The sequence below is a fragment of the Pseudopodoces humilis genome, chromosome 3, assembly GCF_049639895.1.
Source record: "Pseudopodoces humilis isolate 2021_Gansu_Grassland_sample_001 chromosome 3, ASM4963989v1, whole genome shotgun sequence".
NCBI classification, from domain to species: domain Eukaryota; kingdom Metazoa; phylum Chordata; class Aves; order Passeriformes; family Paridae; genus Pseudopodoces; species Pseudopodoces humilis.
In genome coordinates this window covers 56,903,621-56,930,671 of record NC_142202.1, presented here as the reverse complement: position 1 = coordinate 56,930,671, position 27,051 = coordinate 56,903,621, and the positions used below count along the sequence as shown (strand labels likewise).

Here is a 27,051-nt window from a genome sequence, read left to right as displayed (position 1 = left end):
AGAGGATCTGTGATGCCCATCTGCTGATGATTTCAGGAAAATGTGCTGGGTTGGTTCCTTTTATTTGTTAATTATAAATATTGAGTCATATCAGGGGGTGATTAGTTCTGGTATCCGGATCACAGTTACTTGTCTATGCCCGTACTTGCCCAATGCTGACTTCTTTCCTGGGACAGTTTGAGGTCATACCAGGGATGGTCTGGAGTTCTGGCAAAGACTCACTCAGCTGTTGGCCTTGTCATGCAACTCACCTTTGTGCTGTTCATTGTTGTGAATGGGTAGAGTGAAAGAAACTCCAGGAGTGCTGCATGAACTTAGTCCATGAAATTAGCTTAATATGTCTGGGAAAGCTCTCAGCTGATTGCATGTGGAATAAATCCATTTGCTTGGGATGTGGCACATTTTCCATCTGTTAATCGGTTATGTCGTGCAATGAGAAGGTGCTACAGTATGTGGCCTTCCTGTAAAAGCAAGCTGCATTCCTCAGCCAGAAAAGTTAGGCTTTAGGAACTGGCACATAGCTCAGTAAACGTCATGTCAAATAACTTTTTACTTTAGTTCTCCTCCCTGGTGATTAAACTGGCACAATGGTTTGCTGTCTAGCACATGTGAACATCTACAAAGAATTTTATTCTGAGCTTTTCTTAGAAGGTCACTATGTGGATTTGTTTGGCAAGAATATTTGTTTTAAAATGCTACAGTATGTGCTGACACAATTTTGTTATGTCCAATACACAATATAATCCAAGTTGTAAGGATGGAGTTGTTTTGATGTGAGATGTGATTGGAGCCTAGGTGAGTGCAGGAATGTCAATGAATGGAATGAATGTCTTGATATCCTAGTTGAAATTGAAGCAAGTTCCCACCTGCAAGTTCGTGGAACACAATTGCATGTAGTTGGGTGGCTCTGGCTTACTGTGGTCATTTAGCCTAGCTGAGGCAGGATAAGGGAATTCTTTAAAAGCAGAGATTTCAAAGCTCAGACCTCATGATTTGAGGGAACCTGTAACTGGACTAAAGTGATAAGGTTAGCTTTCACCACGCAGAGAGTGTGTAGAACACAACGGTTATGTGTCATTTACACTTTCTAGGGAAACTGAGGTGAAGATAATCTCAATGACTCCTAAGGAATAAAGTAAAGCACCCATCCTCTTACTGAAAGTTATTTTGGTTGCCTCCCATGTAGAGCACACCTGAAAGGAGCACCTAAATTTTACTGCATTTTGAAAGGTATTTTTCAAGCCTCTGGGCTTTTAATTTAACATGATAGTATGAACTCCAAGTTCCAAACTGTTTTTCACAGGACAGCCAGACATTATGGTTCAAGTCAGTTTAAATATCTGAATGCAGGTTTCTTTGGTGCTTTTTTTTTAAGCTGCTACTTGCTTGATGCTTTAACCCTATATGTTTTCTAAAAGTGATTAAGAAGTAAAGCTTTTTGTTAATAACTGTGATATATTTCTAAACTAATTAAGACTATTTCAAATCATGCAAACTTTTTAAAGGTGAAATCTAAATTACAGGACAAATTACAGTATATTTGTTAAACACTTTATTGAAAGGAACATGCAACATCTTTTCTTCGTGATAGCTTTTCTAGTACAAAAGTCCATTTTCTCTCACTGATGGTTGAGAAATAAACCACTGAATTAAAAAAAAAATCACAGGATGAAAAATGCATTTTCCTTACAGATTATCCTGTTATGTAGTATGAAGATAGTGAAATCTGTAGAAAACCTTCTTGGAAAAGTTAAAGAGGGTTGGTAGAACATTCTGTAGCATCCAACAGCTTGTACTTTAGTCCATTTGGATATGACTGTAAGACCCTGTCTCAGATCATCAGTTGAAGGGTTTTGAAAGCCCATTGTATTCACTGGGGGTTAGAGAATATCTCAGCTTTTGGCAAATAATTTTGCCCTTGAACTAAGCAACTGTTACTGATGAAACTACTGTCAAATGAGAGTCTCAGTAAAAAGTTTAGGCTTCTTTGGGGTCATCTAGGTTCCTGATTTTCCTTTATTATATAATGTATATTTTATATATACATACATAAATACATACATATATACATACATACATATATATATATATATATATACACACACACACAAACGTGTGTATATTTAAATGGTTGTGGTTGTATTGCCAGTCTGTTTTTTCTAGGGTTCTTAAAGAAACTGGGTTCTCAAGCAGTTGAAATTGAGTCCTTTGACTGTGGAGGATTTGAGGCTAGGGAAACTTCCATGATAAGTGGAAAGTAGGATGGTAATTATAGGTCACTATTAATTTCTGTTTTGCTTAATTTACTATCTAAAGTACAGTCAGGTTAGGCATTTGAATGTTACAGCTGTTACAGTCTAATCACAGGAACTTGTTGAGACTACCATGTCTACAAAAATTTCCTTCTTCAGATCCCTAGAAATGTTAGTGGAGACTACTCTCTGTCTTCAGTTATTAAAAGGAAGAACTAAGTGAAGTAAATAAAATTGTCGCTGTAGTTGTCACTCAGTGGTACCAAAAGAAAAAAATACACTCTTTCAGTCTGTAAAATTGCCTGTAGTGTTAATTTATTGCTGTAAAGATAGTGTGGAGAAGGCAAATGTATGGATATTTTATTAAAAGAAAATTTCAGATGGAGTAGTTTTTTGTATTTAAAAAACATCTGTAGATGAGCATTATGCCCTGTCAGCAAGATTGAATTGATGGCATTACTGTTGAAGGTAGACCAGTATTTTTTAAATGGGTCTTTGAAATATAAAATTTTGCCTGTTTATGATTTGGTTTGCCTAGACCAAATTAACTTGGACAGTTAGCAGGGACTCTCATTTATTTTGGCATAAGAACAAGCCTTGGGCAGAGCTTCCTGGTCTCAAAAAACTGGTGATGGTAAGAGGCCTCCGTAGTGTTCCCAGCCAGCTGAATGCCTGAGGTATTTTGCCATACAGGAAATCAATTGCAGCTGAATGTGCACTGTTTCCACTTCAAGTATATAAACAGGCCTTATGATGATATAAAAAAGAAGAAAGATATTAAATAGTTTCTTGAAAGTTGAGAACAGGAACATTTGATGTTCAGTTTCTGTGGATTCTTCACTGTCAGCTTTGGCTCAGTCTGTGGCACAGAAATAGCACAGAAGGAGAGGTGAATTAATGTTGGATACTCTAGAAAAGGGTAACGTAAAGCAATGTCTTAGAGAAATGAAAATAATAAAAAAAAAGGTATCCTTGTTTAGCTCCAGTTGATATTCTGCTGAGGCTGGGAGGGGCTACAAGTTTAGCAGAGGGAATGAGTTCCCTGTTAAACTAAAAATCCACCATTTTTATACTTCAAGGCAGGCCAATAAATTTTGCGAGAAAAAGCTGCATCACAGTTCTACCTAAATAGCTGGTTTTTGTGAAGTGGCAGGAGAAACATTATTTTTCTTCGGATATTTATCACACTTTGTTGACCTTGTGAAAATACCTAGATTTGATGGAGGTACCAGGCAGATCACAGTGACCCATTCTCTGATGTACTTTATAGGGCACTGATGTTGCCAGGGAAGTGAGGGCTCATTTGGATAGAGGTTTCCAGGCATTAAAGATAATTAAGTTGAATATCAGCTCTAACAACTTCCAGAAGGAGTGTGGCCTGAAGTCCTTGGGGTTTAGGGCTTGGGAACTTAGCAGTTCTTCCTTGCTTCAGCACAGGCATACAGCACAACCATAGGCAAGCTGTCTGATCTAGATTTTTAAAGATATGTAGGTAGGCAGAGGTGGTAAAGGCTCTTAATGGGATTTTCAGAATCACATTAGTGTCTAATGCCTATTCAAAATCTGACTCCTTAGCTTGTCTGAACTGGATTCAGCCCGTGCTATGTTTTATTCAGCTGCTCTTTAGGTCAGAACGGGAGGCGTACATACGGCAAGCGTGACTTAGGGGGAATAAACTGAGGTGTGCCTAGACCCCTGCTGAGCTGCGCAGCTGAGCTCCCTTTTATCCTTTCTCTAATTCCGTAATTTCCACCCTTCTTTCTACAGAATGCCAGAGATTCAACGGAGGAAAGGAAAAGTGACTTCATTTTGCTCAGCCTAACAGTGATATATTTGGTGAGTGCTCTACCAGGTAAATTTTTTTACAATTATTTTAACTTCTGTTTTTTAAACTTTATTTTAAAAGTGGGATGATGTTTGCTGTTCCTCTGACTGAGAGGATTACTACTGGTATACGGTGAATGTGCCTCAGGTTAACCATGAGGCTGCTTAGTATGCAAATCCACAGTAGGTCACTGTGCTGAACGGGCCTGGCGTGTGGGTTAGCCAAGACAGGGTGTTCCTCATGTGCACGCTATGCTGATTAAATCAAATTTTTTGCTAAGTTAAATCGAGTTTTATGCTAATTAAATCAAATTTTAGGGGGACACCTAAGCATTTTGGGGAGCATAACTGTTCAGTTTTAGTCTTTGTTACTGAGACCAAGGTTTTGCTAAAGATCTGTAGCTGATATTTTGTTTGGTTGTTTGATTCTCTCCCTTTGGAAGTAGAAGTGCCACTTACATGGAGAAACAATGGTCTCCCTATGGGGGTGGGGAGATTCAGGACAACTTTTGTTCTCCTGAGATTTCCTATGTTAGTCTATGTAATTTTAGTTTATTTTTTACTGATTTAATTTTGTTTATATAATCTCACTGCCTGGAGGTCTTGGAGCATCCAGGGAACTTGGGAACGTAGGAAAAGCAGGTTGCATGCCATGGAAATGTAACCTGATTGCAATAACTGATTTCACTCATTTGATTATCTGAAACAAACTGACATTCCAGAAAACTTCACAACAGGGCTGGAAGGAGACTCTACAGAAAATATTAAATAAGAGAGCTTTAGGCAAGATCCCTTTCTCCTCATCTCCAACAAGAAAGACTCCTGGTGCCAACTTAAAGGAATCTTTTCTTCTCTCTGAAAAAAGCAGGTGTTCAGTGGCTAACACTCAGACACTGCTATTTGGAAAAACTTGATGCCTTACAGGTAATCTACTTCACTCCTTCCAGTGCTAATGTTGAAACCAGTGTAGCATAGATAAGTTCATAATTTTTTTAAAAAAGGTGCATTATGTTAATTGCCACTCTGGCTTCTGTGGCCTGCAGAGGGAATACTAATAGGCTATATTAGACCACTAATTAATAATATTATTATTTTACTCTACTGATAGTGGGGCTTGTAATAAAATTTTGTAGTGTATATTTTATGATCCAATTGTGTTCAAATGTTTATGAACTTTTAGGAGAATGGCAACTTTGACTCCAATGCTTTGAGATTGCATAACTGTAATAGAGAGACACTTGTGGGACTGCATAGCGTTAGATTGAAGCTTACATCTGACGAACATTAGTGAGATCTAACTTTCGTTTGGATACAAGGGAGAACAGTCTCTGTAAGTAGAAAAACATTTTGCAGAGGCTGCAAGAGGAAAGACCAGAAATTCCTCTTCAGTGTTTTCCAAAAATAGCAAGGTTTGAATTTGGTTGCATGTTTTAACATGCATTAGAGAAAAATAATTGGAATGACCTAAATTCAGTGCACTAGTTCTCTGTGTTATTTGCTGATAGTTAATTACTAGCATATTTTTTCATCCGCAAGTGTGGCGGGGCTGTACATTCCCATCTTCCACACAGGAAGTAATTTTATTTATTTAGCTTGAAGTTTGTGCCTATCCAAATGCACGCAAAGTATTTGCCTAGTGACCTTAGAATTAATTATTTGCACAACCTCTCCCCCTTCCCTGATCTCCATTTCATTTTGAGTGTGCTGCTTCGCCCTGGTTTTGAGTTGCAGGGATTTTATTGTGTTTTCACGATGAACAGAAAAGCTAACCAGCCCGTCAGACTCAAATAACCTCTTTTCCAAAAGCAGAGATAACATGGATTGTGCCTGTAGCCTGAGATGCAGAGGATTTCCTAAGATTCTTTGGGATCCCTGGCAGACAAGCATTCACTGTGAAGTGCTTCGAAAAATTGTTGTGTCAACAAAACCAGAGTGTGTGGGAATGTATCAACTACGGCATTCAAGGACTAGATGAAGTGCATATAGTAAAGAATTCATTTCGTGGGAAAAAGGAAGAAACACGAAGTATGAGGACTGATGGTCCATAAAAAAAAGAGCTTAATGGTTTAAGCAGATACAGCTTTGAGGGATGGGTGTCGAATCTTACCAAATAACCACCAATAATTTTGCCAGATCTGCTTTACATATCAGGTTTAAATCTGGAATTTCTAAGAATATTTTCACTCTGAAAAACATTTGGGGGCAGAGAGGGAAATGTTTTATAAAATTTGTTTTTATTTTGCTATTATACATTTGACTTATATAACAATATTGTATGTTTTTAATTGTTTCAATAATATGGTGGTTAGAATATCTTTAGAAGGATTAAAATGGGCTTCAGCATCTATTAAATCATAATATGTTGTAGCAGAGAAGGAAACATTAGATCAATATACTTTATTTTGGAAATTCTGCATGAGTTTTAATATGTAGTGTGTTTGTGCTAGAAGTCAATACTTAGAAAAAAACTCCTTGAGCATCTGTGCATCACTGAATGCTTTGTTTAGGTCATGCCTTTAGTGGTGTGAGAGCTTGCAAATCTGTGTGGGGGTGGAGAGGAATGATTCTATGCCCACGTATGAGCTTTTCTGTAAGTCGGGTCTATTTTTGGTATGCAGTGAGGCAGAGGTACAGAGTGAAAATAAGGGTTCAGTCGCAATCTGAAGGCCTGTAAAAGCTTTCCTATTGTGGGAAGTACCTACCAAGCTCTTAGAGCAGTTGCAGTAGTGTCCATGGGAATATTTGGGGTTTAATTTAGCATGCTAGATTAGGGCCTAATACCTTAATTAAGGCTAACATTTTCAATAAGTTTCCGGCAAACCCTTTGTGGCTGACTACAGTTGTGGAACAGACATAATATGAAGCCCATCTCTCCAGGGTTTTCAGTTGTTGGCAGTTTTATGAAAGCTGTCATTCTGTTTCAGAGTGATGAAGCTGACCAGCAAACGTAATCTTTAACAGAAGGATCCAGAGAGCTGACTAGACTTCTTAAAAATACTAATCTAAAGAATTTATGCCAGTGGTGTATTGAAATTCTATGTATCTAGTACATTTAGACTAATGTTTTTATAAAAATTATGGTAACTGTTTCAGAAAAGGCTTTGTTAATTGATAAAATAACTTTTCCAGATAGAAGCTGCTTAATTCTCTTGTCAGTTCCCATGTTTGGGATTTTCTGCTATGAAAAAGAGTAAATAAATTGTCTGAAAAAATTAAAAAAATATATAATTAGGATTTTTTGTAGTTTGTAGACAAAGTGATTTATGTTTTAAACATTTGTATATTAAAGTGTTGAACAAAAGTTCTTATTTTTATTTTTTAAAAAATCCAAAGAAACAAGCTCACTCATGCCTATCTGCTTTTTTCCCCCCTGCCACACTTGCTCAGAGCTGTCAGTCCTTTCCCGCTGCCCTCTCCTATTGTTGCGGTCAAATGACCAAGGAGAAGTGTATACTTCCTTTTGTGTCCTGTAGATAGGAGTTCTTAATTGATGACTGCTGCTTTCTTTCTGGCAGAAAGGAAATGAATGGACAGTAGTGATTATAGCACATCTGTTGTTTTCTGGTGAGCATCCTGTACAGCAGTGAAACTGTCTTGAAGAATACTACTTTTTTTTTGTTTGTTTGTTTTTGTTTTTTCATTTTTTTGGGGGGGAGTTTTTTTTTTTGTTTGTTTATTTGTTTTTGGGTAGGTTGGTTTTTTGTCCTGTTCAGGACTAGTTAATAGAGAGGGTACAGGTGGCAGTATTGTTCCTTTATCACAGGTATAGCTAGAGCAGAAAAACAAATTGCACACTGGAAGAAAATAACTTGCTTTTCAAACAAGTATATTTTACATGTGCAAGTGTGCACACACACACACACACACAATCTTACGAACTCTTCAGGGATGTGCTATGTATTGGTTGCAAGTGACTCCTGTCTGCATAGTTGACTGCACTGCAGATTCAATACTCCAAAATAAAGCCGGAAAAGGCTTCCTTTGGGAAAGGGGAGAAATTGTATAGCATTCATACCAAGGACCCAAAAGCTGAAACATTCACACAGCTTTTACTAAGATGCCATTTCTGAATCTGTGATACCATTGTCCAGCTCCTGCTTGAGCATCCACTGCTTGGTGTGTTGCAGCATACCTCTCAGAAGTGCTGAGGAACAAAGTGGGGAGCTCTGTAGTGTGCTCTTGCTCCCCCAGAGAGGAGGTTGGGCCTATATGGAGCTCCTTACTTGGCTTTAGAGATGACAGGGAAAGAAGTTCTGGGGACAGATGAATGGTAAACTATTGGTAAGTGTCTGGCCTGAGAGAAGAATGGGACTTGATGCTGAGGAGGACAAATGTCTGGAGAAATCACTGAGGGAGGCCAGTAAAGCAGTATAGGAGCCAGTAAAGAGGCTGGATGAAGAGGTTACGGTAGCAGAGTGTACCATAGCTTGTCCTTTCCATCATGCCAGCCATAATTTTTCCACAAGTTTTTCTTTTTAACTTTTGCATTGTAAAGGTGTGAAAGTGGTATGCACGCTAAGCAAACCCTGAGTGTGTCTTCATCATTTTGTTCTCTCTTGCCATGCAAGTACTTGAAAAACTACTGATTGAAAAAGCTCTGTAAGTCTCAATTCTTACCGCTTACTTAGTTGTTCTCTGTTCCAGTTCTTTCATCCTGTTTAGTTGTACCATTTCTTGTAAGCAAAGTGCCAGTGCTCTGCTTTTGCACAGACACATTGGTACTTAATGTAACAGAGTTTATGTTTGGCTTGGGTGCAACTGGCTAACCCAAGTCAGTGGACTGAGTAGTGCTGCCCACTTCCTTGGAGGTTTTTGATGTATATAGGATAAAATTGGGTTTTTTTCAGCCCTTTCTTTTGTCACTTGCAATCCTGAGAGCTGCTCTGTCCCTGGCCTCTTAGGAGAGGATCCCTTAACAAAGGGTATGTTGAGACGTACAACTTTCTCTCCATAGGATGCTGTTTAGCTGGCAGCTTACAGCCTTCCATAAGCTAAACAGGTTTTTCAAATAACAGATGCACCTGGCCACTGGAGATGGGAAAAGTGAGCGAGAGCATTCTGTGCTGTAAATGTACACCACCGTGGCCGAACACAAGATTCATAATACCATAAGTGAATGATGCTGCAGTTAATGTCCCAGGTTTGGTCATTCCTTGATCAGAACAAAATTCAGATTATGAAAAAGCAGGTGATATAACCCCAAATTTAAATTTAAATTGGGTGGGGTTTCCTTCTGCCTGTGATAAAACTGGGTTTTTTTACTCAAAGACTTATCTAAGAATAATTTAAGCATCTAAGTAATCCTTTTGATTTCTGAGTGAGGTACACAGAGACCCTGATATTGCCTCTGAAGCCTTTTAAACATTTAGCGTACCCCCATAGGATTTTGAAATTATCATGTATCTCTTGGCAAGCATTACGGTGTAGCTAAATATTAGTCATGGCAAAAGCCAAGTAATACAGGAAAAACCCACAAAATCATTCAAAATTTATTTGTTCAAGTTTTTGTAAATTCCATTTTATGGATCTCTTATTGAGCTTTATAAAGAGTCCATTATTAAGAAATATAGTATATTGTTAATTAGAGCTTTTTACAATTCTAAGCACTACATTGATAGATTATTCTGCACCACTTGAATTACTTGTGAGAAACACTTGAATATGTGTGTGACTTAATGTATTCAGATTACCATCTAGGAGTTTGCTAAGATATTTTTATTAAGGAATCTTGGCTTTGGGAACAGATGTGACTTCTTTTATCATGACTTTAAGATGCAACACGTGGCTTAAGAGCATCACTATAAATTATTTTTACAAATTATGAAATATTTTACAAAATTTTCAAAGACAGCTCTTTGAGTACATATGCATTGATGACTGTATGCACAAGCCAAAATCCTATTAAAAATTATAAATACTTCTTCCATTGAGGAAGATATTCATTAAAGATTGGTACATAGCTCTTCAGTAAAAGAAACTTCAACAAGACCTTCAACCTCTAAAAGAAAGATTAGCTACTGCTTTTATCAGCATGGACATCGCTTAGAAGAAGCTGAACATCTGGTTTCCTTCTGGGAGAATTATGTTCTGTCCACTTGACCCTCTGTAAAAGTAAATATTTTTGTTAGTTTTGTTATGTAGGAATTTGAAAAAAATATTTAATACACAAAAAAAGCCTTAACCTTTGCATATTTAGCTTCAGTTACAGAAGTGCAGTACATCAAATGATCATATGTTTTTGATTCATGAGTTTCTATTGTATTAAAAATTATACCAGTGTGAAATTTGATAAGAGACATAGCTATGACTTGACTTTTTCTGTTTTCCTTTTTTCTAAGAAAATATTTATTTTTCTCCCTTTCTCCCTTGTCCCCTCCCAGAATTATATTTGTCAAACCACAGATATTTCAGCCTTTGCTTCTTTCCTTCAGCTACAGCTGTAAACTGCAATTCCAGGCTAAATCCACCTGGATTATATTTGTTTACCAGCATAACAACATTTTTAATTTAAGCTTGTAAAGTTCCTTAATAAAGACAGTTGCATGATTTGACTGTGATCAAATAGAGGTTAAGGTGTATTGGAAATGTAGATTCTAATCCTGTTTTCAAGGTAGATTACAACAGACCTTAATATCATAGTTGTTATACTTGTTTCTTCTAAGTAGAAATAGATTTCTTAGGAAAAATGCCCTCCATGCATCACAGGTTTGAACACAAATGTTACTTGTTCTGTGCCGGTATGAGAGTGTGTGGATATCTTTTAAAATACACAATGAAGCCTTTTAACTAAGGAAAGGCATTGGAGTTAATGAAATGTTACACTCGAGAAATGATTTTACAAGTCAAACCAATTAGGAATTTTTCAGCCGAAACTATTTTGTTGGAAAACAACAATTTATTGGAAACAGAACATTTCACACAAGCAGTTTTCAACAAAACTATCAGCAAGGGAAGTTTTTCAGATACAGGATTGTAAGAAAGCCTGTTCCAGTTCCATGGAAAAATAACAATGTAACTTAAAACTCAAGTGAATACTATCTCTCAGGCAAATTCTGTCTCTATTTTTAATTATACTTTTCATTTGAATTAGTCCTTCAATGATCTCTACCTCTTTCTCAGAGGGAACATGGCTATTTTCAAAATTTTACTTTTTATTTTTCCATTAACAGGGAAAGATGGTTTCCTAGTTGATTCTAGACTACCAATGTTCATTTTTGCAAATTGTTCCTATGGAAAAGAGTCTTCTATTGTTTTAAAGCAAACTTGCTGACAAATGGCAGACATGACATGACTCAAGTAATGACAAATGATTCCCTCTGTTCCTTTTCATTCCCCATTTGACATGTATCAAAATCTGATGGTGACTTATCAGTGAAATTAAGACCTACTGCAAATTCTTATAAATTTAATTTGTCCCATTTTTTGTTACTATGATTGGTCTAAACTGTGTTGCTTATGTAATAGTCACTGTAAGTGCCTGTCTCTTTACTGGATGTGCCAGCATTGGCAGTTTATTAATCTTCAGGGTGAAGTAAAGCCTTTCAAAAGACTGTGCTATCAGAGTAGACAGATTTTGATCAAGTGGGTTGCAGTATAATTGAGCAATGCTTGTGCCAAATCTGTCTAGGATCTAAACCAAAAATACAGAATTTTTGTGTTTATTTTGGGAATAGGTTCATAGTTGCATGTTTGCCTTGTACAGCAATATTTATGAGAAATTACATTGAAGTGGACTTTAAACAGTACATTGTAATATAACATGTTACTGTGTCTCTGAAGCACATCTGGTAATGCAAGATGTAAAGCTATTAATTTGGTCAGGACAATGAGTTCTTTATGAATTGGGGCTAGCCCATTGAAATGAGTTTGCTCCTGAATTAATGATGATGGAGGGTGGGGAATTTGGAGTAATGACCATCTGCTGGGTTGCTGATGTCCAGCAGGCTTTAAGGGACAGAGTGACGCCTGCGCTAACATGCTTGGGCAAATCTTAATATCTCTATTGTTAACTAAGCATAGAATGAGGAAACAAAAGATGGATGAAACTATAAAATTTAGGTAATTTTTGCGTTAGTGAGGAGAGTCTTCCAAGGGTTGAAGCTTACTATTATCCTCTGTTCCTGAGAACAGCTTGATTTGATTCCCCCACAGGCCAGGAGAGATGAGAGGCAAAAAAACCCAAATGCTTTTTACTCTGGGGACTGGAGGAGCCCCACACAAGTGCTGTTGTGCTTCATCTCCTGTGGTGCAGCAGTGCATATGTGATAAACTATGAGTCCCCAGCTCTTTATCCCTGTTGCTACTCATTCCATGTACCTAAATTGATCCATGTACCAAGATGTAGTTTAACTGCCTGAAACTAATTCTCATGAAGCTCTTTAACAGCCTTTCAGCCCTGAGAGTGGTGTACATTTCTTGAGGTTGTCAAATCATATTTTGTCTTACCCATACCTTTATGAGACATAAAGATACTTGAGTAAATTCTGTAGTGTAAATAACTGTATAAATGAGGGAGGCATGAAATTCCCCTGCACAAGTAATTTCCTTCCCTGCTTTCTTGGATATTAGTCTTCAAGGTGAGTGGTGTAAGCCGCTGCATGCTTGCTGGAAATGAGATTAGTAGCTGCGGGTTTTCCTTAAAATGAACTGGCAGTACTGGCAGAAAAATGCATACTTCCTTCTGTGTATGTGGAAAGCATAATGTAAACACACATCTATTTATAAGTAGGCATCATACAAATATCTTAATATCTCTATAGTATCATGCTTCCTGCCATTGATCTTTATCATTGAAAGTAAACAAATATTTCTTTTCCTTGATGATTCTTGTATGTTAATCTAGGATTGCAAACCTCTACTTCCAAAAATGCTGCTCATGGCAGATATCTTGAAGATCACAGTGTCCGTGGTGTTCTGGTATGAATGGAATGGTGGAATATTTTTGAAGTGTATTTCATACTCTATATGAAGCACTAGTTTGGATATAGGGTTTTCCCTGCAGTCTACAGCAGCAGGCTCACACTTGGGAATATGTGAAGTGTAGTCTTCTTGGGGAAGGCACCAGTATCCCAGAGGAAAAGTGGAATGTAAAACACTACCCAATAATCAGGCACTGGAGGAACCATGTGCCATCTTCTTCAGGCTCTGAATATGTAGAGCATTCAAATGTTCTTCCTAATAGATTTATTTTCCTTTATTGCAGCTAAAAGTTTGAAAATCTTTTTTTTTATATTTGGTATTTTCTTATAATCTTGCTAAGTAAGCACTCCAATGCATCAGTTAAAGTAGATCTTTGACAGAGTTCTTGCAGGGTAGAAAAAAGAGCAAAACTGCAAAAAAAGCCCACAGAACATGTATGTAGTTGAAATGGACTTTATTATCTATTTCAATTTTAATACATGCTTGAATTGGTAAAAGAAAAATCTATTTTTGTAATTACTTCTCTGAAAAGTGGAGCAGTTCTTTTACTTCCTTAGAGAAATATGCTGAATCTTCAGCTTTAGATATTTGAGGTTGGAAGTTACAGGTTACCTGTTTTAGCTGGTAACTTTTGTACCAAATTAATTAGTCAAACGGTTGAGTTTCTGTGTAAAGTTTGCTGACAGTTAACTTTGGAAAAAAGACAAATCTAGACATACTATAAAAGTTATGTTAATTCAACCCATCAGAATTTACATGATTCAACCTCGTTTCTCAGCCTTGTAGTTTTGTTTTGGTGGGTTTTTTTACTTGTTTGTTAGTAAGAATAATTTGAAAGAAGTACTACCTAGTTTATGTGTTTTAAAATAGATCAAACTTTTCTTACATTTAGGTGTAAAGACTCAAAGATATCAAAAATAACAGGTAATTTTGAAGTTTGGTAGTTGCCTTAATGTTCAGTATTGTTGCTTTTATTAAGTGTCCTGGGTTCTTGTTTTCCTCAAATTGGGGTAGATGTTAAAATGACTAAACAGTTTTAAAGAAGTTTGGCCTTTGTTTTATAGCTACAGTTCATTGCAGCTTCTCCCCAAACTTTAATATCTTCTAAAATAATAGTTTTAAAATGTATTACAGTTGGAGCTAAAAAGAAAACCTGAAGCCCCCAAACCACAAAAAATTCCCTTCCATTAAGGATCTGCTTTACATTTCATGCTGTCATTAGCCTGGTGATACCACAGGGATGCCCAGACTTGAGCTTGTGTATGAAACAGCTGAAGAGGACTCTTCTTGCTCTGGGAGAGCTGGGCAACTGCCTCTGAACTCTCCTTGTGCAAAAGTCTCTTGCTCTAACATGGTGGAAGGAGGTTGGGTACACAGGAGCTGAAAGTTGCAGAGAAAGATTTCTGGAGGTAGAGAGACAGAAAATTATGCTCCTTTTTGAAAGGTTTCTATCTGGTCTGTTTTGAAGGTCAGGCCTGAAATGTATAAGCAAACCCTGCCAGTGCCAATGGCATATGCATAAAGGAAGAGTAGTTCAATTGCATGTAATTATACTTGCTCCTCTGCAGAGTATGGTTGTCTTTTTTTCTTTATTCTCTCTCTGTTCTGCTTTTTATGCCAGCATGTGTTTTTCTGTCTCTGTCTCCATTCAGAGTTCTTTAAATCTTTGAAGTGTGTAATAAGACTCAATTAAGAAAAAATTGTTCAAAACTATGTGTCAGCAAAGGTTTATTAGCACAGGTGGCCTGAGAGAAGAGTGCTGTAAGGTTACACCTGTGTAAGATTCAGATGGGCCTAGGAGTGTTCCCAGGCCTGGAGGATGGTCTATGATGGCCATGTTTGTTGGTGTGATGTTGGGAAGTGTTAGCCTTCTCCACAGACAGTTTCCAGGCACGACTCAGTCCCTAGTGCAGTTCAGCCATCACTTCTGAGAGGTGGCTTTAATGCACTCTGTTTTGGAGACTAGCATTATTCATTACCACAGATGTGTTATTCTGTCCCAGCTTGCTTTTGCAGCCGGGAGCACTTTTTAGGCACATCTAATGCATTAATTTAAGAATAGCCTTTGTTTTTCTAATGATGAAACCCTGCAACGTGACCTCAGCATTTATTCATCGTCACAGAATCTGCAGGTTGGTCCAGAAATCCCGTGAGTGTTTTCATTGTGGGAAACATCAAGGCTCACTTTTTATTTGATGTGAGCACATCTTCTCAGTCAGCATTTCTCTGCAGACTTTTTTAGTCCCTTGCTTGGGTAAGTTTGCTCTATAGAGCTGCTGTTGTTTATTTCAAAGTGAATTTCGAGATGGTTTGTTTTGTAGAGAGAAATGGAGGAGTTTGAACCCAGGAAAGAAGAGTTTGGAACTGACTTGGCACTTGTGAAATTGATATGCCCTGGTGGGTGAACCATTGGGGGAAAAGTGACAGTAGCTTGGTGGTATCTCTGGGAATACAGTACAGGCTGTGGGAACAGTGGCAGGATGAGAGGGAAATTGAGTAACTGACATCAAATTTCAAGGGAGCAAATGCTTATTCCCTCTACTCCTCTAGCTTAAATGCAGTAAGGCTCAGAGGGCTATAGGAACTCATTTGCTGCGTGAGAACCACTCAGATAGAGTGGTTCCCTGCTTTTTATGGTTATATACATAGCTCTGAGTGTGTGTTTGAAATACAACAGGGACTTTTTGTTTTTTTTCTGTAGCCCCACTGAATAGGCTGGCATAATCTCAGAGTGAGGCAGGGCCAGGTGGTTTCCTCGCCCTGCTGTGCCTCTTGCTGTGTTCAGTGGGAACCTGGTGTTTTTAGTATGCAGTCTGTGTGCCTGTGTTCCTCAGAGGACAAAATGTGGGCTAGGCAGCAAGAATGGAGGAGCTGGGATTTTTATGTGCTAAGGATGGTATTGCATAACTTGAAACGGCATTATTGGAATACCTCTGTGTTGTTTCAGTAGATCAGTACTTAATATTTGAATGAAACATTAAGGCTTATAAATGGTTAGTTGTGTGTCTTGGCAGTGCTTTAGGTTTGTTCCCCAGTTGCTAAACTCAGAAGGGTGTTTTGAAGAAAGTTCACGTAAGTTATTTCTTCCCTTTAAAGTAGAAGAAAAGGAACTTTCATCTGAATTCACCGGGCTTAGCTCTGAGAATTCAAAAGGCTTTGGAAACTGGCTGAAGGTCTTGGTACTAACTTGAGTAATATCCCTTTGAATATTTACTTTAATCAAGCCTATTTAGAGATTCCTCACACCCTGTCCTTATTTTTGTTGGTTTCCAGTACTAGATCAAATGACCAATGAAATACAAAGCTGTTTTCTTAAAAATAGGTTCTTCTGGAGTTGTCAGTGATATTTGCTGTATCTGGATTTTATGTTATTTTAGCACAAAATAGGTATGTATTTGCTTTTGTGTTTGAAAGATAAGTCTAAGTTATTTATTTTATTTTCTGACAAGGTGAATGAAGTATCAAAGTGCACAATAGCTCAGACTCCGTGCAGTTGTCGAGAATTACTTACAAACAACTGATTGATCTAACTGTGCCTCTTAGACTGATGTAGAAAGGAAAAAAAACCATTCAGCTGAGGGAAATCACCTTTCCAACTATAATAACTCATAAGTCATGTTATTTTTTACCCCATGTGTTTTTTCTGAATGGAAGTAGTATTTTGGTCAGGGGCCAGTGAAGGTCTGCCTTTGGCGATTCAGTGTTTACTAAGAAATTTGTCTCTTCGGAGCAAGAATAGTGGAGATAAGAAACTTTATATATTTATATAGAAGTGGTTTCCCTAGAAATGTGTAGAGAATACAGCAGTTTAACCCAAAATAAGTGTTTATACAACAGCTTGTCACATGCTTCTGTCAAAATGGTCATTCAAATTCCTTTGGAAATTCTGGCAGGTTAAAGATTGTTACCGTGAATGGTTTCCCTTTTACGAATTTTAGTCTCCTATACTTTCACTTGTGCTGATGATGGGTGAATGAAATAATTTCCTTTCCATTTCTATTCCTATTTCATCTAATATTCCTTATTTATAATAAATCTATTTAATGACTATATATGCATGTGCTCTGACAGAGATTAAACATGAATATAATTTGAAGCTGTTAGTTTCTCTGTGCTCTGCATATGCAATTCAGTGCCACAAAAGCCAGCTGGACTCTGCCTGCTGTTACAGAACTCTGAACTGGGGACACACTTTTCAAAGCTAATATACAGCAAGAGGGCTGTGGCTTCTCCATCCCAACTAGTTAGTGTTCTGTAGATGCCTGCAAATTTTGGCTCTAGAAAGCATGTTGTTTGCAAGCCACGCTTCAACAGTTGCACTCTGGAGTGGCTTGATAAATAGTGGAGTGTTTTTACAGGAAATGTCTCAATCTGAGTTATGAGGCCATTCATTTGGGTAAATTGCAAGGGAATGTACACAGTGCTGTTAGCTTGTCTGTTATTAATTTCCTCTTTTTTAACGTGTGTGCACAGTGTGCATATAAATATATATACATGTATACACATAGATGTATGTATTCCCAAAGCGGGGAGAAGAAGAAGCTGGAAGAGTGTGGAGGGGTCCTGCAGTCAGCAGCCTGAGCCAGGGCTGGGGGGCTGCCAGGTTTGGCAGCATTCAGAGACTGGAATATGTCAGGGCTCAGAAAGCTTTTACTGTTGACTCTTTTATGTGATTTGCTGTGTTGTTTCTTAATGTTGCATACTCTGTGATGAAAACAAAACCTCAGAACTTTCATTAATGATACTTCACTGCAGTCAGAAAGTTAGATGGACTTTTTCTGATGGCTGTGGGCAAAAAAACCCGCAACAAACGTGTTTCAGAGGGCATGCGTAAGTAGCTTTGTTATGCATGGCTGTACTTTGGCTAGCTGCTCAAATGACAATTTCTGGAAAAGCCAACTGAGTATTACTTGTCTAATAATTATAAAGTCTGTGTCTAAACCTCTCATTTCAGCAGTAATGCTGTACTCAGGAGATTGCAGTTGAAGGAAACACACAAATGGGCTTTGTAGGAGCCCATTCTCCTCATGGTGAATCTGTGTCTTAGTCTTTCCTTATAAGTGTAACGGTGTCACTGCGTGTCATGGAGACAAAACTAATGAAGGATCCACATATAAAGCGATAATTATCCATTATTCTGGTTTCAAGTAGTCTTCCCCTTCATGAATATTCCCCTTGTCAGCAATGCCAAACCAAACATTCCTTTGTATCTCCCCCCACCTCCTCCACTTTAACTCTCCAAAAGTTTACAGTTCAAGAGGAAAATATCATTCTTTCTTCTTTACTTGGAATTAACATTGTTTAGGAAAATTTTCAAGAAAGTAAATGGACTTTCTGGACAGTGCTGACATTTTTGTCTTTCATCTGTATGACCTTATTCTGAAAGTTCTGTGGTTTTCTTCTACAGTGAGGTCTGAAGTTATTTTTTTGAAAATTCCCAAGTGAATCCTAACATTTTACAAGTACTTTACAGAAGAGGTGTAGCAGCCTAATGGGAGTTGATGCATACTAATTTCTCTACTATTAGCCAAATTGGAAGAAAAACAACAGTGCTTTAAAAAAATATGCACATGAGAGAATAAAGTCGTGATTTTAGTTTGGTGCAGAGCAGCATTTTGTGGTTTGCTGTTTTTTGGTTTTTGTTTTTTTTTTTGTGGGGGTGATCTTTCAGAAATGTGCTTAAGTGTAGAGAAGAAATACCCCTGAACATATTCAAGTGCTATGACTTTGAATAGCCCTTTTCTGTGTTTATACTCTTGAAAAGCATTGGGCTGTTCTGTACTCTTGGAATATTTGCTTTTGGATGCACCTTATCTCTGTCAAGTTGTCAGGGTTTACATTGCATACTGGTTATGTGAGTTGAGAAAGATGTCATTCCCTATCTCACTGCCTTGACTTTGGCCCTACACAAAGTTAAAATACACACAAATTTCATTCTTCCCATAGATAATAGCTTTTTACTGACCTTAAATCTAAAGAATTTCTCTGTAGGAGGGTTATAGAGTTTTAATTTTAAATGGAACAAGCTCCAGAAAAACCTTCATTATTATCATAGTCCTTTCCATAGTGATTTCAAGAGAAACTACTCTGTGTAATAGGTGCAGCCTGGTGTCCTTACTAAGCAGATGCCAAGGTTGTTTCCTTTTTTTCTGACTAGTAAGTGTGACAAAGTTAGTGAACTTTAGTTTGGTGTCAAGAAATTTCCTGAAACAAATGAAAAATTCAAAAAGGAAATGTCAGAGGGTGAGATGCCTGCAGACATGGTAGGATTTTTTTCGTACCACCATTAGATCCAATTCTTCAGACGTATTGGAATTCATTGGTATATTATCTATCACTGTAATATTTATTCAGCACATAGGACTGGATTCAAATTAATTTAAGGCTTTGCATATTATAGTTTATTTTCATTGTTATTTGACTTATTTGCTGTAATTGGACTCCTTGGGCTTCAACAACTTTGCTTCCTTGCAGCCTGTTTTAATTTTATTTCTTCCACTGTTTGAGCCTATGGTGAGATGATGCATTTGCCCATCAGTGGTCTTTTCCAAGATGATGTTTAGTGATACCCCAAGCACAGGCATCAAGTAAAAAGAGAAGTGTCTTTTAAAGTGCTACACAACCTCTGCAACAGAAAAACAATTTGGAGGAGGCTTACAGCCTGTAAATGCGGGTACCAGGGGCTCTTTACTATATATGCCAGATGCAAGTCTGGAGGGTTTTTTTGGTTGTTTGTTTTCCTTGTTTTTTCTAGTATAAGAGAGAAATCGGAATAAAAGCTGACTCTTAGGATGCTTGCTGGGTTTGCTTGTTTGTTTTTTTTTAATATCTGTGAGTGGAGTGGAACAGCAGCAGCAGACCTTGTCTTTAACCAGAAATCTTAAAACTGTAGTTGCTGAGCACCAGAGGCTTGAATATGAAAAAGAGGGACAGAATGTGAAAAAGACTAAAAAAGGACTTTCTGCGTGTGTGCATCTCTCCAATTGTTTATTAGCCAAATCAGCATCTCTCCTAATTGTAGCAAAGTTCAGAGCTTTGAAAGGAATTTGAGTAATTCTGTGATAAACAATGCTGAAATTCTTTCCTCTTCAGTTTCCTTTTCTTAACCATGTGCACTGTAAAGCAGTCTGCTATTGAAGAAGCTTTACAGGTTTACATCCAGCTCTGGAATGTTTTGGAATTTTATTTTCTTCATGTATTAAGCCAAAACTTTTTGGCCCAGTAGTGAGATTTAAGCTCTGCAGTTCCCTAGAATGAAGTCATAGAATGGCTTTGTTTGGAAGAGATCTTAAAGATCATTTATTTCCAACCTCCCTGCCGTGGGCAGAGACACCCTCCACAAGACCAGGTTGCTCAGAGCTCCATCTAACCCGGCTTAAACACTTCCAGGAGGGATGTGGCATTCGCCACTTTTCAGGGTAACTCCTTCCAGTGCCTCCCCACCCACAATAATATATTCATCTAAACCTATTCCCTTTCCGTTTGAAGCCATTCTCTCTTGTCCTGTCACTACATACTCTTGTAAAAAAAATCCCTCTCCAGCTTTCTCATAGGCTCCCTTCATGTACTGGAAGGCCACAGTCAGGTCACCCTGAAGCCTTCTCTTCTCTGGGCTGAACAACCGCAATTGTCTCAGCCTTTCCTCCTAGGAGAGGTGCTCCATGGCCCTCATCATTTGTTTCTTCAACAAAACAAGACCTAATGCATTTGTATTTCTCTTGAGAAAGATGCAAGAAGTGGGGATGCTAGTGACCAGTCAAAATACCTAATGTGGATTTTAAAAGAAATACTTTAAACCCTTTTTTCCCGCAAAGTCTGAACAGTTACCTGGAGTGTGCAGTTGGAAGGGTGAATGGTGAGCAAGGCAGAAGTGCAGCTGTAAACCCAACATTCAGAGACTGTATTTAGGGTGACATGGTAAAATGACTGCGTAAATTCTGACAGTGTCAGAGAATTTGTTAAGGGGAAAGTGAAGCATTCTTTTCTGGCAACTGTCAGGGTTCTGGCCATGAGTTTGACTGTTATCACAATGTGAGGACTTGTACCCTAAAATCCTGTTGTCTCTTTAGTGCTGTAACTGGTGTATGTGCATAGTGCTTTCTGTGCCATTTCTGCACTTGGTGTATGCATCACAAATTAATGGTGCTGGAAATAAATTCTTGTAACAAAGAAAATGCTGTGAACTGTGCGTTCTTTTCTATGTTGAGGCATTTGGTTTATTTTTAAATAGGTTTGTTTCAAATTCAATTTTCTTTGTGTGGCCCTAATTAGCACTTAACAGTAGAAGTAGTATTATCTAAAAAATGAAATCAGAAAACAGTGTAAGGAAAGCTCAGTTAAAAGATTTTTATCTCTGTCTTTCTAAGTGTCAATAAAGAAAACTAAGCTGTTGGTTTTTGTGGGGTAACTACATGTAATGCATTATTACTTGGGGTTCTTTGCTCAGAAAATTCTTTGCTTAGAATACATTGTGTGCCTCACTGTATGCTTGTTGAGTAGCAGATTTCTTTGAGTAGATGACAACAGTATTTTGTGATAACGATAGCTGTTCTTGGCAGCTATGGCTTGCTACTGCTGTACTCACAATGATCTGTGCTGAGACTTGCCTCTGAGTCCCTAAATATCTTGGAACTGACCTGCTTATCCTGCTTTTCCTTGGTTTTCATCAGTGTACATCAGGCATGTCCTGTGCTGAGCCACTTTATCTAAGTCTGTCTGTTTTCTCAAGCTTAGATTCAAAAGAAAGTGTCTGAAGTTGCAGACCTTCTGTATGTAAGTGAAACATGATCTTCTGATGGATTTTTTTTTTCCTTTGTTCATGTGGGGTTTTTTAACATTAATGAAGACCTGGAAGAGCTGCTGAGATTAACTGCACTGTACAAAGGCGTGAGAGAAGCAATATGTGTATATAATTTGAAAAATACCCAGTGCTTTACAAAATAATTCTGTTCACTCTAGTTCTGGGGAGTTTTAAAATAAGCAAAAGGTGGTGTAGCAGCTTAACTGTCAGGCTGCCCAAGCCCAAGTCCAGACTTGAGTGATAAGCACGACAATTCAGAATGATTTTTAGCCCTCACCCAACACGCTGACCAGGAGAGAGAGACAGGTTCTGCTGCAAACACTCAGTTTTGTCTTCCCGCGGAGCAGCAGCGAGTGCCACCTGCGGGAGCCCTGCTGGAACCGATGCCTTACAGCTCCAAGAGGCAGCATCCCAGGAAAGCGCTGTGGCGGTTTCCCAGCACTACAGAGGGAAGCGTTGGGTTTGTTTTCTGTCATCTTTCTGTAGCACAGCGTGACTGCCCGTCGTTCTTGAGCAAAACTGCGTGTACAAAAGAGAACATGCTAAAAAACATTTTCAGAAATACTCATTAATGGTTCATTTTTACAGATAGAGAAATAACAATGGTTAATTATACTAAGGAATTTCCTACAAACTGTACTGAGATGACTTGAGTTTGAAAGACAGCACTTCTGCTGAGCTGAGAAACAACTGTGAACAGCACAGAGTTAATACATATATTCAGGAAATACATGCATTTCACCAATTAAAGCGGATGTCTTTCTTAGTCAAAGCTTAGGCTTTGAGCACATGTTTTACAAGGGTATTTGGGGAGTGTCAGTCAAGATTTTGATCACTCTTCCTCCTCCCACAAGACCCTGTGGGGAGTTTTCCTCTTTGTTTCACTTGGCATAGAGGCAGCATATGCTGTTTTAGGTAAGGAGCCTTGTGATGTAGTTGGACACAGACCAAATGTTGAGTATGGCTCATCTTTTCAAGAAGTTCTATTCAAAGTTTGAAGGAGAAAATACTGTGTCACATTCCCTTCTAGACCTCATATCCGGTGTTACTTTGTAAAAAATACACTGCCTTGCCGTGCAGACTGAAACATGGTGATTAGCTGCTGAACTTGATCTTTTAGTGGGTTTGGAAGACCATGACCAAAACCTTGGAATAGCACTGGGAATGGAATGGATTCAGAACTGTTGGAGAGATGGGAGGTGGGAGAGGATATACACATAGTGGTTAAACCACAGAGGAGCCAGACAGCTTATTCCTTACATTAGAACATTTATGATATTTTTCACATTCAAACATGGTGAATTACAGCAAACCAGAATGAAAGTGACAAAGGGATTCTGTGATTTGGTCTTTGCCTGCTGGCAAAAAGTTAAGTATTTTGGATTGGAGCCGCAGTATGGATGATTAGGCAGAAACTAGGCAGAGGATGCTGTAGATTAAGTATGTTTTGAAGTGGGCAGGGAGAGTGATGTTATTGTGGCTTTCATCCATTGGCATATGTATAAAGGGGGTTTTGCTCTTTCTTGCCAATGTAGATCAGAGGGTCTTGTTTGGACCAGCTCATTTCTTGCTGCATTTGTCTTAAGTGTCACAGTCACTGCCTTTCTGTGGAAAAGAAAGTGAAAGGATGACCTGGTTTGGGAATATCAGCAAAACGTGTAGCATCTTACCAAAAAAACCACCCCAAATCCAAACCCCAAAAGCTGGAACATTTTGGTATGTGTTGCTAATCTGGGGGGAAAGACTGGAAGAGTTTTGTGGGACATTGTTGTAGAAGGGAAGCTGTAACTCACACCCACATCCATAGTGCTGCTGGAAGGGAACGAAAGGAGCCATTAGAATTCTGTGCAATTCTGAAGGAATAACTATGAGCTTGAAATAACACTTGAATCAAACACTGGTACTGCCATATTACTTAGGAAGGCTGAGGGGTGGTGGTGAATATGAACAAAAATGAGGGCTTGGTTTATGTCCTCATAACTGCTATCCCTTAGGTCAATGTTATTTAGGTTTTCTTTCAGTGTCACTTCTTGGTTCATGTGAAAGAACTGTGTTAGTGTAACCATATAAACTTTCTTTTATGGTTTATGTGACCTGGGATCAAAACTATTCTCGTGGGGTTCAGAGCAGCAATATATCTGCTCCAGAAGGGATTTTTTAGGCAAACAAATGGCAAAAACCAGATCAGGGACAGATGTCCTTGTTCTCTAATAAAGATAATATGCAGTGTTTAACAGTGAAATGTCAAAGTCTAAGTGTGTTGATGTGAGTATGAATTTTACCGTAGCCATCCTTGGAGTTTGGAGTTCATCCTGAAACCTGAGAATGCGAATGCTGGTTTTGGGGTTCTGTGAGTTGTTTTGCATTCAGAAAAGCAACATCCAGTACCATTCATCCAAGAAGGGTGGCCATCTGTGCAGGCTGTCTCTGGGCATCCAATTGTCTTTATTTGTTTACAAAATATTTCATATAAAAAAAAATCTACCAATATGTATTTTGTTTCTACCCCTCTTGCACCTTTTTTTTCTCTGTTCTTGGTTTTTTTTTTTTTTTGTTTGTTTGTTTTTTGATTGCAGCAGGAAGAACTCATCTAGATACTGTTTAAAAATAAACCAACAGATAGCTTTTCTGTTAACAGCACAGTCTGCAATGCAGAATTTCAGTACTTCAGTTTTTTACATGTATTGATGTGTGTATAAGCACTGACTGTTTAATCTGTAAAAGGCTGCATTTAAAATTGTAGTAAAGTATTGTAAGGAAAGATGTATTTTGATTGTGAATAAAGTGATTACAGCACTATCTTTTATTAATGCTGACTGTGCCTGTGGAAGAAGGGGGAAAAGTGTAGTGTCTGTCATTGAAAAGTGACTGTATTTGACAAGTTTTTGAAGAAATCCAGCCAACTTTCTTAGCTCAATTCCAGCTATTTGGAACAAATGTAGACTAGGGGCCAAGGGTTTGTCACAAAGGAGGAGTTCCAGGTTAGATTTTGGTTAGTGATGATCGTTGTTCAACACAAATACATAGCTGGGCTCCATAGTTACATCTGCAAACAGTCCTGTGATGAACAATAGTCTCTTTCAAGTGCCTTGATGCTTTTTTGAGAATATAGCAATAAATTGCTGAAAGAACAAAAGTGAAACAGAAGTCTTCTCTCCAATGAAAATTTGTCCATTAAACTTTAAATGTGAAAATCGTGATTATTCGATTAACAGTGATTTTGAATATTTGGAAACCCTTACTTATGGTTTTCTTTTATTTGAGGTTTTTGGGTTTTTTTTCAAAGTACTGTTAATTAAAGAGGCTATTTGTCTGTGAAACACAAGTAATCCATATTTTTTGTGATCATGCTCTTTTAAAAGTATTTTTTATCCACCCATGTGCTATAAATTTGAACATTTTGCTAATTTACCTACACCACACTATTGATTTAGATGCTGTGTTTAAAGGATTTTATGTTTTTCATAACGCTAAAGCTGATTTGCAGTTTTTAGCAGCTCAGGATTTTAAAGGCAAATCAATCTCTGGAAAGAACAAAAAATTTATTGAACTAGGACCTCCCAGTATGCCTGTTTGGGTGGCCCTAACTGATTATGGCCCATGAAAATGCGTGGTCATATGTCTGACTGGTTTTGGTTGCTGTTAAAGAGTTTTGCTTAACTGAGAAATGTAAACAGTATAGCTGTGTTTATTCATAAATTATCAATGCATATGTATTGCAAGTTCTCTTCCTAGGATGTTCTGTGCTCTAAGCAATAGGTAGCAGTTTTGAGTGATGAATTCAAAAATACAAAGTACCTCATGGACTACTAGAATAGCTGACCCTGAGATTCAGAAACAGTTAAAACTATTTCAATAATTATATTGCAAGAGTATTTGGAAGGGTCTACCTGGAATGTTTTTATAAGGTTCTTAAAAACTTTAGGATATTACTGCTAATAAGATTGTCTAGATAAGTGGAAATTATTTGTATAGAAAGTGAGCATGCATTATTTCCTTTTACAATTACTAGCAAGCTTCTACCCCAAATGCTGCTTTTCTACTGGATTTTACATTAGTCCAGTTTGGCTTTACTACAGAGAGAAAGAGATTTAGTTTCCTTGTCTGATGAATAGTTTTTGTCAGAGATTTCCTTCCTAGATTAAAAGAAGGAACTTTTTAAATAAAGGAATGATCAACATTGTCTTCTGTTTTTTGAATAGTTCAAACCTTGGTGTGTTACAGAAAGCAACAGCAGAGTTCTGTATTTCTTTTTTTTTAAAGTTTTTAGTATATTCTGCAATTTCTAGCAATAGCATGGAACTGGTTTGCATTAATGAGACAGAAAGGGGGAAGGTTATTTTTTAAAATCTTTAGATTTGTGTAGTTTTTAAAGAAGTCATAAAATAGTGTTCTGTACCATGTTACTGGACCTCAGTTTTTAGATGCAATGTTTTCAATTGACAATGAATTGAAAAAGTGAAGACAATGAATTGAAAAAGTGAATAGTGCACCTGGTTGCACTATTCTGGTACAACTAAACTCCTGTAAGCTTTAAAAAAAGCGGCAAAAAAATTCAGAAGATTTCATTACTGAAAATCATTAGAGAAATAGTGACAAGAATATTTGGGGGAAAAAATTCTTCATGGGAAGGGTTTTTCAAGCATTGAACCTGGCTGGCCAGGGAAGAAGTGGAAGCATCATCTGTGGAGATATTTAAAAGACATGTAGATGTAGCATTTAGGGACATGGTTTAGGGGTGGACTTGGCAGTGTCAGTTTAACAGCTGGACTCGGAGATCTTGGAAGTCTGAGAGTTTCTAGACATTTTTCTGAAGGTGCCCTTTTCTAGGCACAGAGGCTGACTTTCTTTAACCTGTTGTAACTGTGTTAAGTTGCCCTTGCTATCACTCTTCGTAATGCAGAGCTGCTAAACTGGTACGTCTGTGGAAAACTATTAGTGGGACTGTAGTTTTTTTAAACTACCATGGATTATCCAAATGAGCTCTTGAAGCAGAGTTGTAGCTGTGGCAGGTCTGAACCTGTTCCATAAATACCTTGGTTTGTGTGCAGTAATTGAATGATCCAGCTTTCAAGTTACTATTCCATTATTAAAAATGACAAGGTCATTCAACGCCCATTTGAATCCTGCTTGGTTTTGTACTGAGAATGATAGGTCATGCTCCATAGGAAGGGATAAGCACAGGAACTCCATTAAACTCAGATAAATGACTGTTGGGGCATGTCTTACTTGCGGTAAAACTGCTTTCTGGTTTTG

The 27,051-nt window shown here is 37.8% G+C and overlaps 1 protein-coding gene across 3 annotated transcripts in view; it reads left to right on the top strand.

Moving 5' to 3' along the window:
- The window catches only part of PLEKHG1 (pleckstrin homology and RhoGEF domain containing G1), a 126,492-nt gene that overhangs the window by 8,442 nt on the left and 90,999 nt on the right, over positions 1-27,051 (top strand). For 2 of the 3 annotated variants that reach the window (XM_014263668.2, XM_014263667.2), the window contains exon 2: positions 4,020-4,104. The gene's annotated coding sequence lies outside the window, so the exon portion shown is untranslated. The remainder of the gene's footprint in view (positions 1-4,019; positions 4,105-27,051) is intronic. The other variant, XM_014263666.2, reaches the window with a different exon arrangement.